Source organism: Kogia breviceps, chromosome 3 (genome assembly GCF_026419965.1).
Source record: "Kogia breviceps isolate mKogBre1 chromosome 3, mKogBre1 haplotype 1, whole genome shotgun sequence".
Lineage (NCBI taxonomy): Eukaryota > Metazoa > Chordata > Mammalia > Artiodactyla > Physeteridae > Kogia > Kogia breviceps.
Genome location: NC_081312.1, coordinates 22911789 through 22923973, shown reverse-complemented (window position 1 = coordinate 22923973; position 12185 = coordinate 22911789).

The window sequence follows — 12185 nt, the reverse complement described above, 5'->3', positions numbered from 1 at the left end:
AATGCTCTACTAAGGATGCCGCCCAAGAAGATCAGAAAGCCCACTGTGAGAGCAGAGTAAGTCGTTTTCAATATGAAATTGCAGCCGGTGCCTGGATTCATCCCCCCTCAGACACTGTGCGATGATTCATCCTTTTCTACTCCTAAGGAGGTTCTGTCAGACTTGCAACTGGCTGAGTGGTAAGAAGGAATGATCTGCAGATGCATGATTATCCAGCCTGGGCACGTCATGGTTTTAGTGCACGTTCCAATTCCCTTCCCACCTAACATTTCAAATTCATGTGACTGCCTCTCCTTTTCCACACATATCTTCTTTTGACTCTCATCCTCTGTCCAAAGACATTTGAAAGGAGATGTGTTTCAGGGAACACCACACAGAAATTAAGGTAAGAGATTCGTTATTTTGGACAAGTCATGATGAGCATTACACACCCACAATGCATTGAGCTCTTGCATGTAAAGTAATAAGCACATTGCAATCTGATGTTTTCTGCTTTTTAATCCTTGAAACCACCTTACAAAATCGACTCTATTATTCTCATTTTACATATTTAGAAACGATGGCACAGAGACCCTCAAGTTCTCATAGCTGCAATAAATGGGATAAGCTGGGATTTTAAGAAGAGTTTGTTGGGTCTCTAGAGAAATTTTTTAACCTTTCTGTGTTTCAATAACACAGTTCTGAAATAACCTAGAGTCTATAGTTATTCTGTCCCTCCAAAGCACCATTCTCTTCAGGTCAATTGAGCAAGGCCTCTACTGCACTTGGCTTTGTATCCAAATGCTCTTTAGCTTTCCTGAAAAAATCCAACAGTGAGCCTCCAAAGATGTGGATACATACCAAGCTTGTAATTATGTTTATTACATACTAAGGATGTGCCTCCAAGAGGGTTTTTCAGAAACAAAGGGGCCAGAGATGTAGCTGAGGTTACACTGAAAAAAGACCTACATCAGAAGATGAAAAGACATAAATCTGAAGGAGTGACTGAAATCTCTGACACTGCAGATTACCGTGATAAGATCTGTGACTCTGAGGCATGGTTCCCAAGGTTTATTTACAGAGCAGACTTTACCAAAATATGAAGCATAGTATAATTGTAGCCATTCATCCTTGTCTCTCCTTCCTGTGTTAGTATTTTCCAATTTTCCTTCTTCCAAATTATTACCAAGACATGGGGTTTCAATGATGTACCACTTATACAAATATTTGCATTAAAATGGGCCACGGGATAAAGCAATCTTGAAACAAAGGAATACATTCTAGCAGTAAGACTTTAGGCATCTGGAAGGCCTGTCGGGGGCTAGGAATTTCCCAGGACCCTACAAATCACTAGCTATTCAGACAATGCAGGAGAACAGAGACCACTAGATTTTCTATGTTCTCTTTTCCCCAAAAAACTGTCCTTAAGAAAGTTTTTGGCACACAGAAAATAATCAGCCACTGTATCTTCATCTCCAGCCTTCAAACTCCCCTGAGTTCCTGCTTTCCATGTTTAACTTCCCATTACAAGTCTTCACCTCAATAGTACATGGACATCTCAAATCCATGTACACAACTGAATACAAGCCTTCTGCCCCTAAACCTAATCCTCTTCTTGTTTCTCATGTTTTTGACCATGTCACACAAGAGTCTTCAGCTCTTCTCATGCCCTTGGAAGATTCAAACTAATGTTTGAAGTTCTACTCCTGAAACATATCCTATATACTGTTGTACAATCTTCATTGTCAAGTCTCTGATATAAGCCTTCATCATCTCTTGCTTGGATTTCTAAAAAGCTTCCTATGTGCTGTGCTGCCAAAGTCGCTCTCCTTCTATTCATATCCCACCTTGCTACTAGAAATACAGTTGACCCTTGAACAACACAGGGGTTAAGGGTGTTGATCATCTTAGCAGCCGAAAATCTGCAGATAAAATTTATAATCAGCTCTCCGTGTAAGCTGTTCCTCCACATCCTTGTTTCTACATTCACAGATTCAACTAAAGCAAATTGTGTAGTACTGTAGTATTTACTATTGAAAAAAACCTGTGTATAAGTGGACCGGTGCAGCTCTAATCTTGTTGTTCAAGGGTCAAGTATACTTGTAAAATAGAACCGATCCTGTTAATCTTCTGCTTGAAAATATTTATTCTATAGGTCACATCAGAGTCCAAACTCTTTCCTATGAGTCAAAGCTGTTTAAAATCTGCCCTCATTTACTTCTTTGTCTCAAATGGGCATACTCTTTACTGTCTCAGCAGCCCACAAAACTCAAGTGTGAAAAACTCTAGGTTTTCTTTTTTTTCCTATAATCAAAAATTGGTCTCAAGTGACCATTTCCACACTGTACTAAATCTTGAAATTTAGTACAGTTTACAGAAGTAAACTCATTTACTTCTGGATTTTCCTCTATTCCAGTCCAGTAATTTCCTAGTCTCTTCTAGTTTAAACCTTAATATAATTTGGTATTTTCTCCCTCCTCAGTGCCTTCCAAGTGTTCTCTGCTTCTCCCTTTTCTTGGCCCTGATTCTGAGCCTCTGGGTGGTTCAGCAATCTCTTTTATGTTACTGCAGAATAAGCAGCACACTTTTTGGCCTCTGTGATCATGCTAGCATCTGTAGCTAAAGTCCTCATCCTGTTTCCAAGCTTAGATGATACCCAGTGCTCGTACGCAGGTGGCAACTGATCCATCTGACACTTCTCCATTAACTCCTATGCAGCTTTCTGCCATCTACACTCCATCAAAGATGCAGCTACATCCTCATTCACTCCATGTAGGTGATCCAGACCCTCACTTGGCACTGTAATCTTCTGATTGGCATTTTAGCTTTCCCTCCCACCTAATACCTAGGTTTTATTCATGGCTTCAGAAGACATGAAATATTCTCAAAGTCACTTGGGGACCATGGGAAATTAAGAGTATCCCAGGTAGATATCCATGCCTTTAAGTTTTCTACCTTTCATATATTGGGTTCTTCAATGGAGCTGCTGCATTCAAAACCTTCCAGACAGGGAGCAGGTTGCAAATCTTCCCAAATCTAGAATCTCAATCTTATAGGCAAGTTTATTCCAGGGAAGGGCATAGAGAACAAGGCCCTCTCATGGTTTATCATCTCTTCAAACTCTCTTTCTTTCTCCTCTTCAGATCAGAATCCTTTCATGTAGTTAAATAACAACATGAGAAAGGCAGAAAAGATAAATCCCATCTGTTTCATCTTCTTACCAATCTATTGGGTGTGTGACACACTGAGGAGATAAAAGGAAAAATCTAGTATCTTTTATTTAAGATCTGTATATTGAAAACTAAAAAACAGAAACAAAACAAAAAAACACCATTATCAAAGGAAATGAAATAATATTTACATAAATGAAAGGGTATACCATGTTCTTGGATTGGAAAATATCTAGTAGTGTAATTCTTTCAACTGTGTTCTTCAGGATTGTTTGTCTGGGCTTTTTGATATTCATATAAATATTACAATTAGCTGATTAACTTGTAAAAAGGAATCCTGCTATTTTTATTGAAATTGCATTAATTATAGATCAATTTAGGGAAAATTGACATATTTACAATATGAAATCTTCAGTAATGTTTAGTGAAAGAAGCCAGACACAAGAGTATACAATGTATGACCCATTTATATAAAGTTTAAAAATAGCACACTTGTTTATTCACTATTTCCTAAGCATATCAAGCACTTTCATGCTTCTAAGCTTTGCACATGCTACCTCACTTCTCCATCTCATGACAACCTACTCATCTTTCAAGGCCCACTATAAATGTCACTTCCTTTGTGAAGTAAAGAACCAGATAGCTGTAAAAACCTCTGGGATTAGCTGATTGCCTCGGTGGCTCCAATTTGTCATAGATTCCTGGGTATTCATCCTTTGCCGGGCAACCTTGTAGTGTGCTTCTGACTCTGGATCTGGCCATGAGATCTGCCTAAGCCAATGAGATGTTAGCAGACCTGAATTGAAAAGAGGCTTGAAAAGCACCTACATAATTGGCCTTCTGCTCTCTTGATCTCTGCCATTGCCGTAAGAACATATCTCGCTAATCTGCTGAAAGAGGAAAGGCATATGGATCAGAGCCAAGTAGCCTAGTTGTTCCAGATAAGGCCAGCTTAGATCAGCCATCTGCCAGCAGACATTCAGGCTCTTGTGAATGGGCCCAGCCAAGATCAGCAGAGCCACCTAGAAGACCTGCAGCTGACTACAGATGAAAGACCCAGCCTAGCTGAGATGATCAGTTTACTCCAGATCAGCAGAACCCTGCAGACTCAAGAACTAAATGATTGTATACTAAAAACTTTTTGGCAGTAGAATATGAATATAACCTAGAACACTTTCTGTGTAGCCAGTATTGAAATACCATAAATATAGTTTTGTTTTTTGGGGTCTCCATGAATTGTTCCTTTAAGTGTGAATGCCCATTGGTTGCATGACACAGGGTCTCAGAAGAAAATACGGCACAATAAAATTAGGATAATTTCATGATGGTTTAGTAAAGAGATTATCTATAAGGGGGCAGGCAGAGTATTTTTAAAAACACAAGAGATAATGCAGTATCCCAAGACAATTACTATCCCTTGACCCAAAGGATCTAGGAGAGAGAGCAGTTATTAGACCCTAGAAGGTAAAAATTTTGTGAAAGGGGGCACCTGGACAGGAGTTGTGACTTTCATTGAAAGGGGGCAGCAAGCCTGTGGCACCCTGCAGAGGGGTACCAGGTGACTTAATATCTTGGCTTCATTTTTCTCCCTTCCTCCTATCTTTTGCCAGGGACCTCTGTTGGCCAAACCAAACCTAAAGCCAGAGGGCTAGAGAGCTCTTTGATATAATTAACATAGGTCATTGTCTGGGGCAGAGTGAACGGTAAAGAATAGTTGAGAGAGTGTGCAGGGGCAAGCAGAAAATACCCAGCAAAAATGGTCATGTATGTATGTACAGCTGTATGTATGAAGCTGTCAACCCCTTCTCGGGAGCATATTTTCATATTGGGGGGATATTGCCAGAATTAGGCACCATAAAATAGGGAAAGTAAGGTGTACAGAAAGTAGAGGCAAATGGGACTATGCTTAAACTTTTCCCATCTCACAATGCACTTGAGAATGGCCCTTCCCAGAACATGCTACCCACTTAGTGAGTAGTGAATAAATAATTGCTAAATTTACTTTATCTGAACTAACACAGAAAATCTAATACATGTATATATTATTGGTCTCTTGGCACCAATGGTATAGGGAGTCTTCACATAAGTCTATTTTGTTTTGCCAGTGAAAATGGTATTAAAGATACAATAAAATATTACCCTGTGTTGTATTGTTATTCCATAGTGTAGTTTTCCTATTTCCCTACCTGCTTTGAGGCAAGATTTATAAGAAGATTAATACTTCTCTCTTGATATATAATTCTGTTTATTAAAGAGGGATGCTCGAATGGCAGGTCCCTGTTCTGTAGGAGACAGTAAGCAAGCAAGGGAGAAGAAAGCTTTCATTAGTAGACTTTCTGGAGGACAGTCATTATTCTGAGATTAATCTCAGCAAAGATTAACAGATGCAAATCGAATTGCTTCTGGAATATATTCTTGTTTTGCTTTTTGTCCATTCTTTCAGAGGGATCATTTATTTATCAGTGATATTATGGCTAATGAAACAGAGGCAGCAGTTAAGAAGCTTGTCCATAAATTCTTCATCCTTATTTGAGGTGTGTATGAAATTATCATCAGGAACAATATTAAGTAGCAGCCGGAGTGTTGCCTATCACAAGTAAAGGCCTATGATTCTTGCCCCAGAATTCTAAGGTGGACTTTTGAGTACACTGAGCCATTGTGGGGAAAAGTCCAGTATAATTAAGTTTTTCCTCTGAAATGATTCTGCAAAATCAGTTGAGCTCTTAACAATGGTGTATGTGAGTGCACATGGTGTATGCACATAGTGCATATGTGTGTACTTGTGTGTATGTGTGTTTGTGTATTGACCCTTTGTTATACAAAGACAAGTTCTTATCAGCCTGGTCTTTCCCACACACATTTATAGAATGTTCTTAATGTAAGATACAATTCCAGAAATTGATCTGAACAAATGTTTCACTCAAGGAAAGGCATTATGCAAATCTGTGGCTCCCCTCAATTATCCATCCTAAAAAGATTATGTAAAGGCTGGGTGATGGCTGCCCATTTCAGTGGTTTCTGTGTAAGTTAGTAAGGTTTTTTATACTTAATGTCAGACCTCTGTTCATTGTTGTGGGTTTTTTTTATAGCTTTATTGGAATATAATTGCTTTACAATGTTGTATTAGTTTCTGCTGTACAACAAAATGAATCAGCTATATGTATACATATATCTCCATATCCCCTCCCTCTTGAGCCTCCCTCCCACCCTCCCTATCTCACCCCTCTAGGCAGTCACAAAGCATCAAGCTGATCTCCCCGTGCTATGCAGCTTCCCACTAGCCATCTATTTTACATATGGGCAGTAGAAAGAAAAGAATATTCTAGGTAAATGAGTTGACTGATAAACAGCAAGATATGAGGGTGTGTATTGGTGGCCAGAGAAAGGAGAGGAAGAGAAGAGATGCGTATCAGAACTGCTTATGTTGCTTGTTTATGCATGTACATCCGCACCTGCTCCTTCAGTCTTGTCTCAGTAAGGGGGGTGGGCTGACTCATATGTGAGTTGGAAACAGCTCTTCTAGAGGACATTTGCTGTTTTTCCCTGCCAAGCATCTATTCTCTCTTCTTCTGATAAAAGCACCCTGGCTTTCCTTTGAGCAATCACCATTCCTCCACTCCAGATTTATGCCGTTAGAGCTACCCCATCTCTGTTTCGAAAGAAGACCCATGAACCAGACCTGCCCTCACAGACATCACATTTCCTGGCACACAACCCAAACCAGGCCAGTGAAAATAAATCTCAGGATTTTGGTTGAAACTATTAGAAAAAAAAGGACTTGCTTTAGCTGATATCACTTAATTGGAAGATTATAAGGCTGAGAGCTGCTGTTGTTCATCTTTATACTACAGAGGGAGAGCTTGCCTAAGAATTAAACATACAGAAGAAATGGATGGCCAGAGATTTGACATAACATATCTCTGACAAGATATATGAGGATTTGGATCCAGCTATGCCAACCAGTTCTCCCAGACTCCTTAGTTATATGAACAAATGAATCCTTTCTTTTTCCGTAAGAGAAGTTGAACTGAGTTTTCTGTCCCTTGAAAGCAGGAGAAACCGTGTAATACAGTTACACGGGTTTCATTCAGATACGTCCTCCCCCCACTTAAACACTGTTGCTCCGAAGAGCTTATTGGGCTAGGGGTCAAGAAACCTGGATTCTGGGCCTGACTCTGCTATTCTCCATCTGCAAGATGTTTGGCAAGTCAGTCAATTTTCAGACATTTCAGTCTCCTCATCTAAAAGAATGTGACTAACAAAATATTCAGTGTCTATTTCGAAAGGTTGCCATGAGGCTCTAAATACAGTAATAAATGATAATGCACTTAATAAATGCAAGTCATTATCATTGCCATTGTAGCAGGCACTGAGATGCATGATTCCCCGAGCAGTCAAGGGACAATTAATGGTCAGAACGCAACAATAGGTATATTTGTGCTGAACTGGATTAAAGATTTACTTGTGAGCAATTTTCTTGGGGTCATAGCCAAAAAAAAAAAAAGTCCTATACTTCCTGTGAATTCTGGCCAAGCTGTTTTTTGTTTTGTTTTGTTTTTTACATCCAATTTTGGGGAGCAAAGAGCAGAAGAAAAATAGGAAACTGTCTACAGCCCCTGGTGCATGTGACCTCCCCTTATTATTTTAATTCCCACCGTGGGATTTTGCTCTGTTCAGGTTCACAGATCTATTTGCTCAGAAGTCCTAGGATGTTGAGTCCTGCTAATTCCCCTTAGAACAACGCTGATCTCATTACCTAGAAGCTATTTGAGGAAGTAACAGATTAAACAAGCTTTTCTGTGTATTTCGCTGGATATTTTTGAATTTTTTATGAAGGTGTTCACTTACTTCAGCGGTGTCTGTCATCTCTGAGGTCACAAATATATGGCATTGACATAGATGGGGAAAGAAGGAGGAACTCTTTCCACTTTCAAAACCCTTCCCTTTATGAGGAATCCACTGGCCCAGGGGAATACAGAAAACATTAAATCAAGAACAGCCCAATTGCCCTAAACAGACAACCGTTCAAAGTTCTCATGAAAGTCCTGGCAGCTCTTTCCTGAGACACTATTATTCTCTTTTATATACATAATATTGAGTATTGGGAGGTTTGGGTTTCCTTATTAAGTCAGGCGTTTGTCAAATTTAGCTCCCAGGGGACAAGAATAAACTTATTTTCTTTCTTTTTCCTCAACCAAATTCCAAAGTTCCTCCCCTCCCATACTTCTCTGTTTGCCTGAGGAAGTGAGTTCTCGCCCACACTCCCCACTTCCCAAAGAGGTAACTATGTTTTTTATGTTAGCTGACACCCACTGCTGTAAGAGACAGAAAGCAGGAATATGGAGAGAACAGGCAGGCCCGCCAAAGGCCATGATGAAGACAGTCAAAAATATGACCAGGGCTGGAACTGTACAAACAGTGGGTCACCACTGCTCTCAAGATGGGTAACATTAGAATCCCCAAAGAGTATTTGGTGACTGCAAAAATCTATCCTTGAGTTCATGATTCTTGGCCCAGTTGCAATATTCCCCTTCAAAGTCTTCTTATTTTTAGACTGTACCTCCTCCCAGTGGCCTGAAAAGGTCTACCTTACTTCTTATCCAGAGTGGAAGGAGGAGATTTTACTATTCAAGTCTGTATGTGCGCTAGGTCCACAAGATGCTGGTCTCTTCCTTAGGGTTTTGGTCTCCTCCTCCCAATGAGCCACCTTCCTTAGAAACTAACTTTGTGTTTGTGAAAATAAGGGAAACAAGAGACGGATCTTTTCTATACATGGCACAGCTACTTTTTTTTCATGGATCCACTAATACATCAAAGACATGTGAACTGTGAATGGACACCTGCAACAGTCCTGCTGAGTCCTCTCTCAGCATGACGGACTCATGGGATCTCTCTGGATTTCCAATTTGGAGTGGTTGGGTTTTTTTTTTTTTTTTTTTTTCCCCAACCTTAATTCCCCACTGAGGAAGAGCAAACTTCTTAGAAAATAAGTCACCATGTCATCCACTCTTGACTTCAATGTCTATTCCCAAATCAGGAACATAAAATGTGACATTTAAGCTAAACTAAAGGTAAAGGTCAAGTTCATGCAGCTGTCTGCTGGCAGGGAGAATAACTCTGAACCAATTGACTTGCTTGATTGAAGGAGACATCAATATTAGTCAGACTGAAAAGTTTAGTCCATCGAAGGAGGCAAAACCAAATGACCAAGTTAGCCACCTGGGAAGTTGGATTCTGGGTGTCAAAATTACATATACAACCTGCAGCAGCCTAGAAACAACAGCCAAAATAAAAAAGCAGCAAGCGACTTAGGAATAGAAAGTTTTTTTGTTGTGAATTTTAAAACATCTCATACAACTTTTTCTTTTCTTTTTTTCTTTTGTGGCTTTCAAGAACCAGTTCTCTTAGAGGGTTGATTTATCACTCTCCCCGGTAAAAAACTCATAACCCTAAATTAGGTAAAAATAAATGAATAAAGTAGTCTTACTGTTTCTGAGAAGAAAAGAGTGCCAGACTCCAGCATGTGAGATCTACTGGGGAGACTGGGCTGGGGTGGTCCTTTTCCCTCCACAGGCGGCAGGAGAAGTCCCTTTTCCTCTACTTTAAAGGGAACTCCATAAAGGAGTCCCCTTCATGCCTGGGAACATAAAGCTCTTCCCAAGAGTGGAGATGGACACCATCCTTCCAGAAAGCCTTGATAGATACACCTTACATAGACAACCTCCCAGGAGGCTGGTGGGCTAGAAGATCCCCCTGGGGGATTTGGTCACATAATACAAATGACTAGTAATTGGAAGCATTATTGGGTATCCTTTTTCTTTATCTCAGGTACAGGGATTGAGGCTCGGTAATGAATCTCGCCTGGGCTCACACAGCTCTAGTTCCCAGGGGTCACCTATGAATGTTGTGAATGTGTACACAGGACAGGATATGGGATCTAGGGCACTCAGAGGAAGCCTGCCCTGTCGCTATTTTAATCGTGCCACAGCTGGGCAATTGAGGAAGAGGAAAAGAGTAAGAAGGTTATTAAGGGAGTTTTGCCAATAGTTAGATTACTCTATTAACATGCAAATTTTCTTCTCTCATTTGAGCCAAGATACCAGTATGTGGACATCTACAGAAGACAGTGGATTTTTTAAATTATGAAGCAACGTGTTCTCCAACAAAGAGAAATCCGTGTGCTACTGTGGGAGAAGAGCTCCCTTGCCGCAGGTCGGGCAGGCAGCAGCTGCTAGCACTGGGGCTTATGTAAGGGCCTGCTCTCAGCCCTTGGGCCCCGGTGCCCAGTTTCCAGCCAGGATCCAAGGGGTCAGCGTGCCAGGTGAATGAAATCCTGCCTTTGTTTGACTGCCCCAGAGTCTCTTGCTCTGGGACGTTCCGTGCAACAGAAACCCAGACACACTTATTATACAGAAACCCGGGAGGGAAAGAGGAAGGAGGCTTCTAGGTGCCAAAGGCAGTGGCAAAAACTGAATAGGCAAGAACTTTCTCCCAGCCAAGTCAGCAGAGTGTCCCAAAGGCTCAGAGATTCCACAGTCTATGAGGATGGGAGAGAGTGTTCTGTAAAAGCAATCCAACTACTGTAACATAGCACACACATCAAAAATAGCACTGTTTTAAATACATGGAGTTATATATAGAGAATTTTTAAGTGGTTTTTTTTTTTTTTTTTTTGCGGTACGCGGGCCTCTCACTGTTGTGGCCTCTCCCGTTGCGAAGCACAGGCTCCTGACGCGCAGGCTCAGCGGCCATGGCTCACGGGCCCAGCCGCTCCGCGGCATGTGGGATCTTCCCGGAGCAGGGTACGAACCCTCGTCCCCTGCATCGGCAGGCGGACTCCCAACCACCGCGCCAACAGGGAAGCCCTAATATGTATTTTAATACAGGTTTTTAACTGTATGTATTAACAAGATTGAAAACTGTTGAGTCCCTACTAAACAGACATGGATTATGTAACACAATAATGGCATCATTGATCCATTAAATTCAAGAAGAGACAATTCAATTTTAGGTGATGTCACATAAATTATGTTTATCATAAAAGTGGTAGAGAAATAGAAAATAAGGAAAATATTATTTTCAATATCACTAATCTAGCCCAATCACCAACTCAAAACAATGTAAAGAGTTTCGATTGAGGTCTTAACTTCACATTTGAATTAAGTCTGTTCTCAGTCTTGACTCTTAAGAAGCCAACAACAGAAAAGAGATGCTTTACTGGGTATTTACAAACACTCACACAAATATAAATAGAAGACAGTGAATTTTAAATCCAGCAAAATATATATTTATTGAAACCCTACTGTGTGATGGACACAGCATTATTATTATTAATAGTATTATTGTTGCACATCAAAAAATTTGTGGCTCCTACCTTCAAACATAAAGTAAACAATATAATAAATTCATATGTGCAAGATTCCCCTGTTTTAGTTATTTCTTTGATATGTGGTGGAATGCCTGAAGATGCATATCCTTACATCAAGGTTATAGTTTCACAGGATGTGGTAGAGCTTTAACATGAAATGTAAAGGAATCATTAGCTTCAAAAGTCAGGGAGGCAGTCAATAATACTTACCAAGTACCTGCCCCATGCGCAGCTGGGGCCTGCAAGAAAAAAAGCTGGTTAACAAGAAGTTTCTGACCATCTACTCAGTATGCAATAGGCTGAGTACTGTGAGAAATAAAAGAGAAGGACATTGAAAGCCCATGCTCTTGAAGGATTTTCTTCCAAACACAAAATCCACACATGGGAATTGCCTTGGGGACACTTACAAAGAAACATGAGACATTCGCATACTTCAAACTGATTTTAGAAAATACATATAGAATACATAATAGAAGAGCCATCAAGTTTAGGCAGGGTTTGTCCCAAGTCTCTCCGAGAAAGGAGAGGTGTAGAGGCTTGCTCATTTCATTGGGAAGTCACATGTTGTTCACCCTGCACTTTATTTCTGTAATTCAAAGGTTTTATTTTTGTTTAATTGCCAAGTTACAATTTTAACCTGAGATCACTATTCTCTGACACACTGTTGG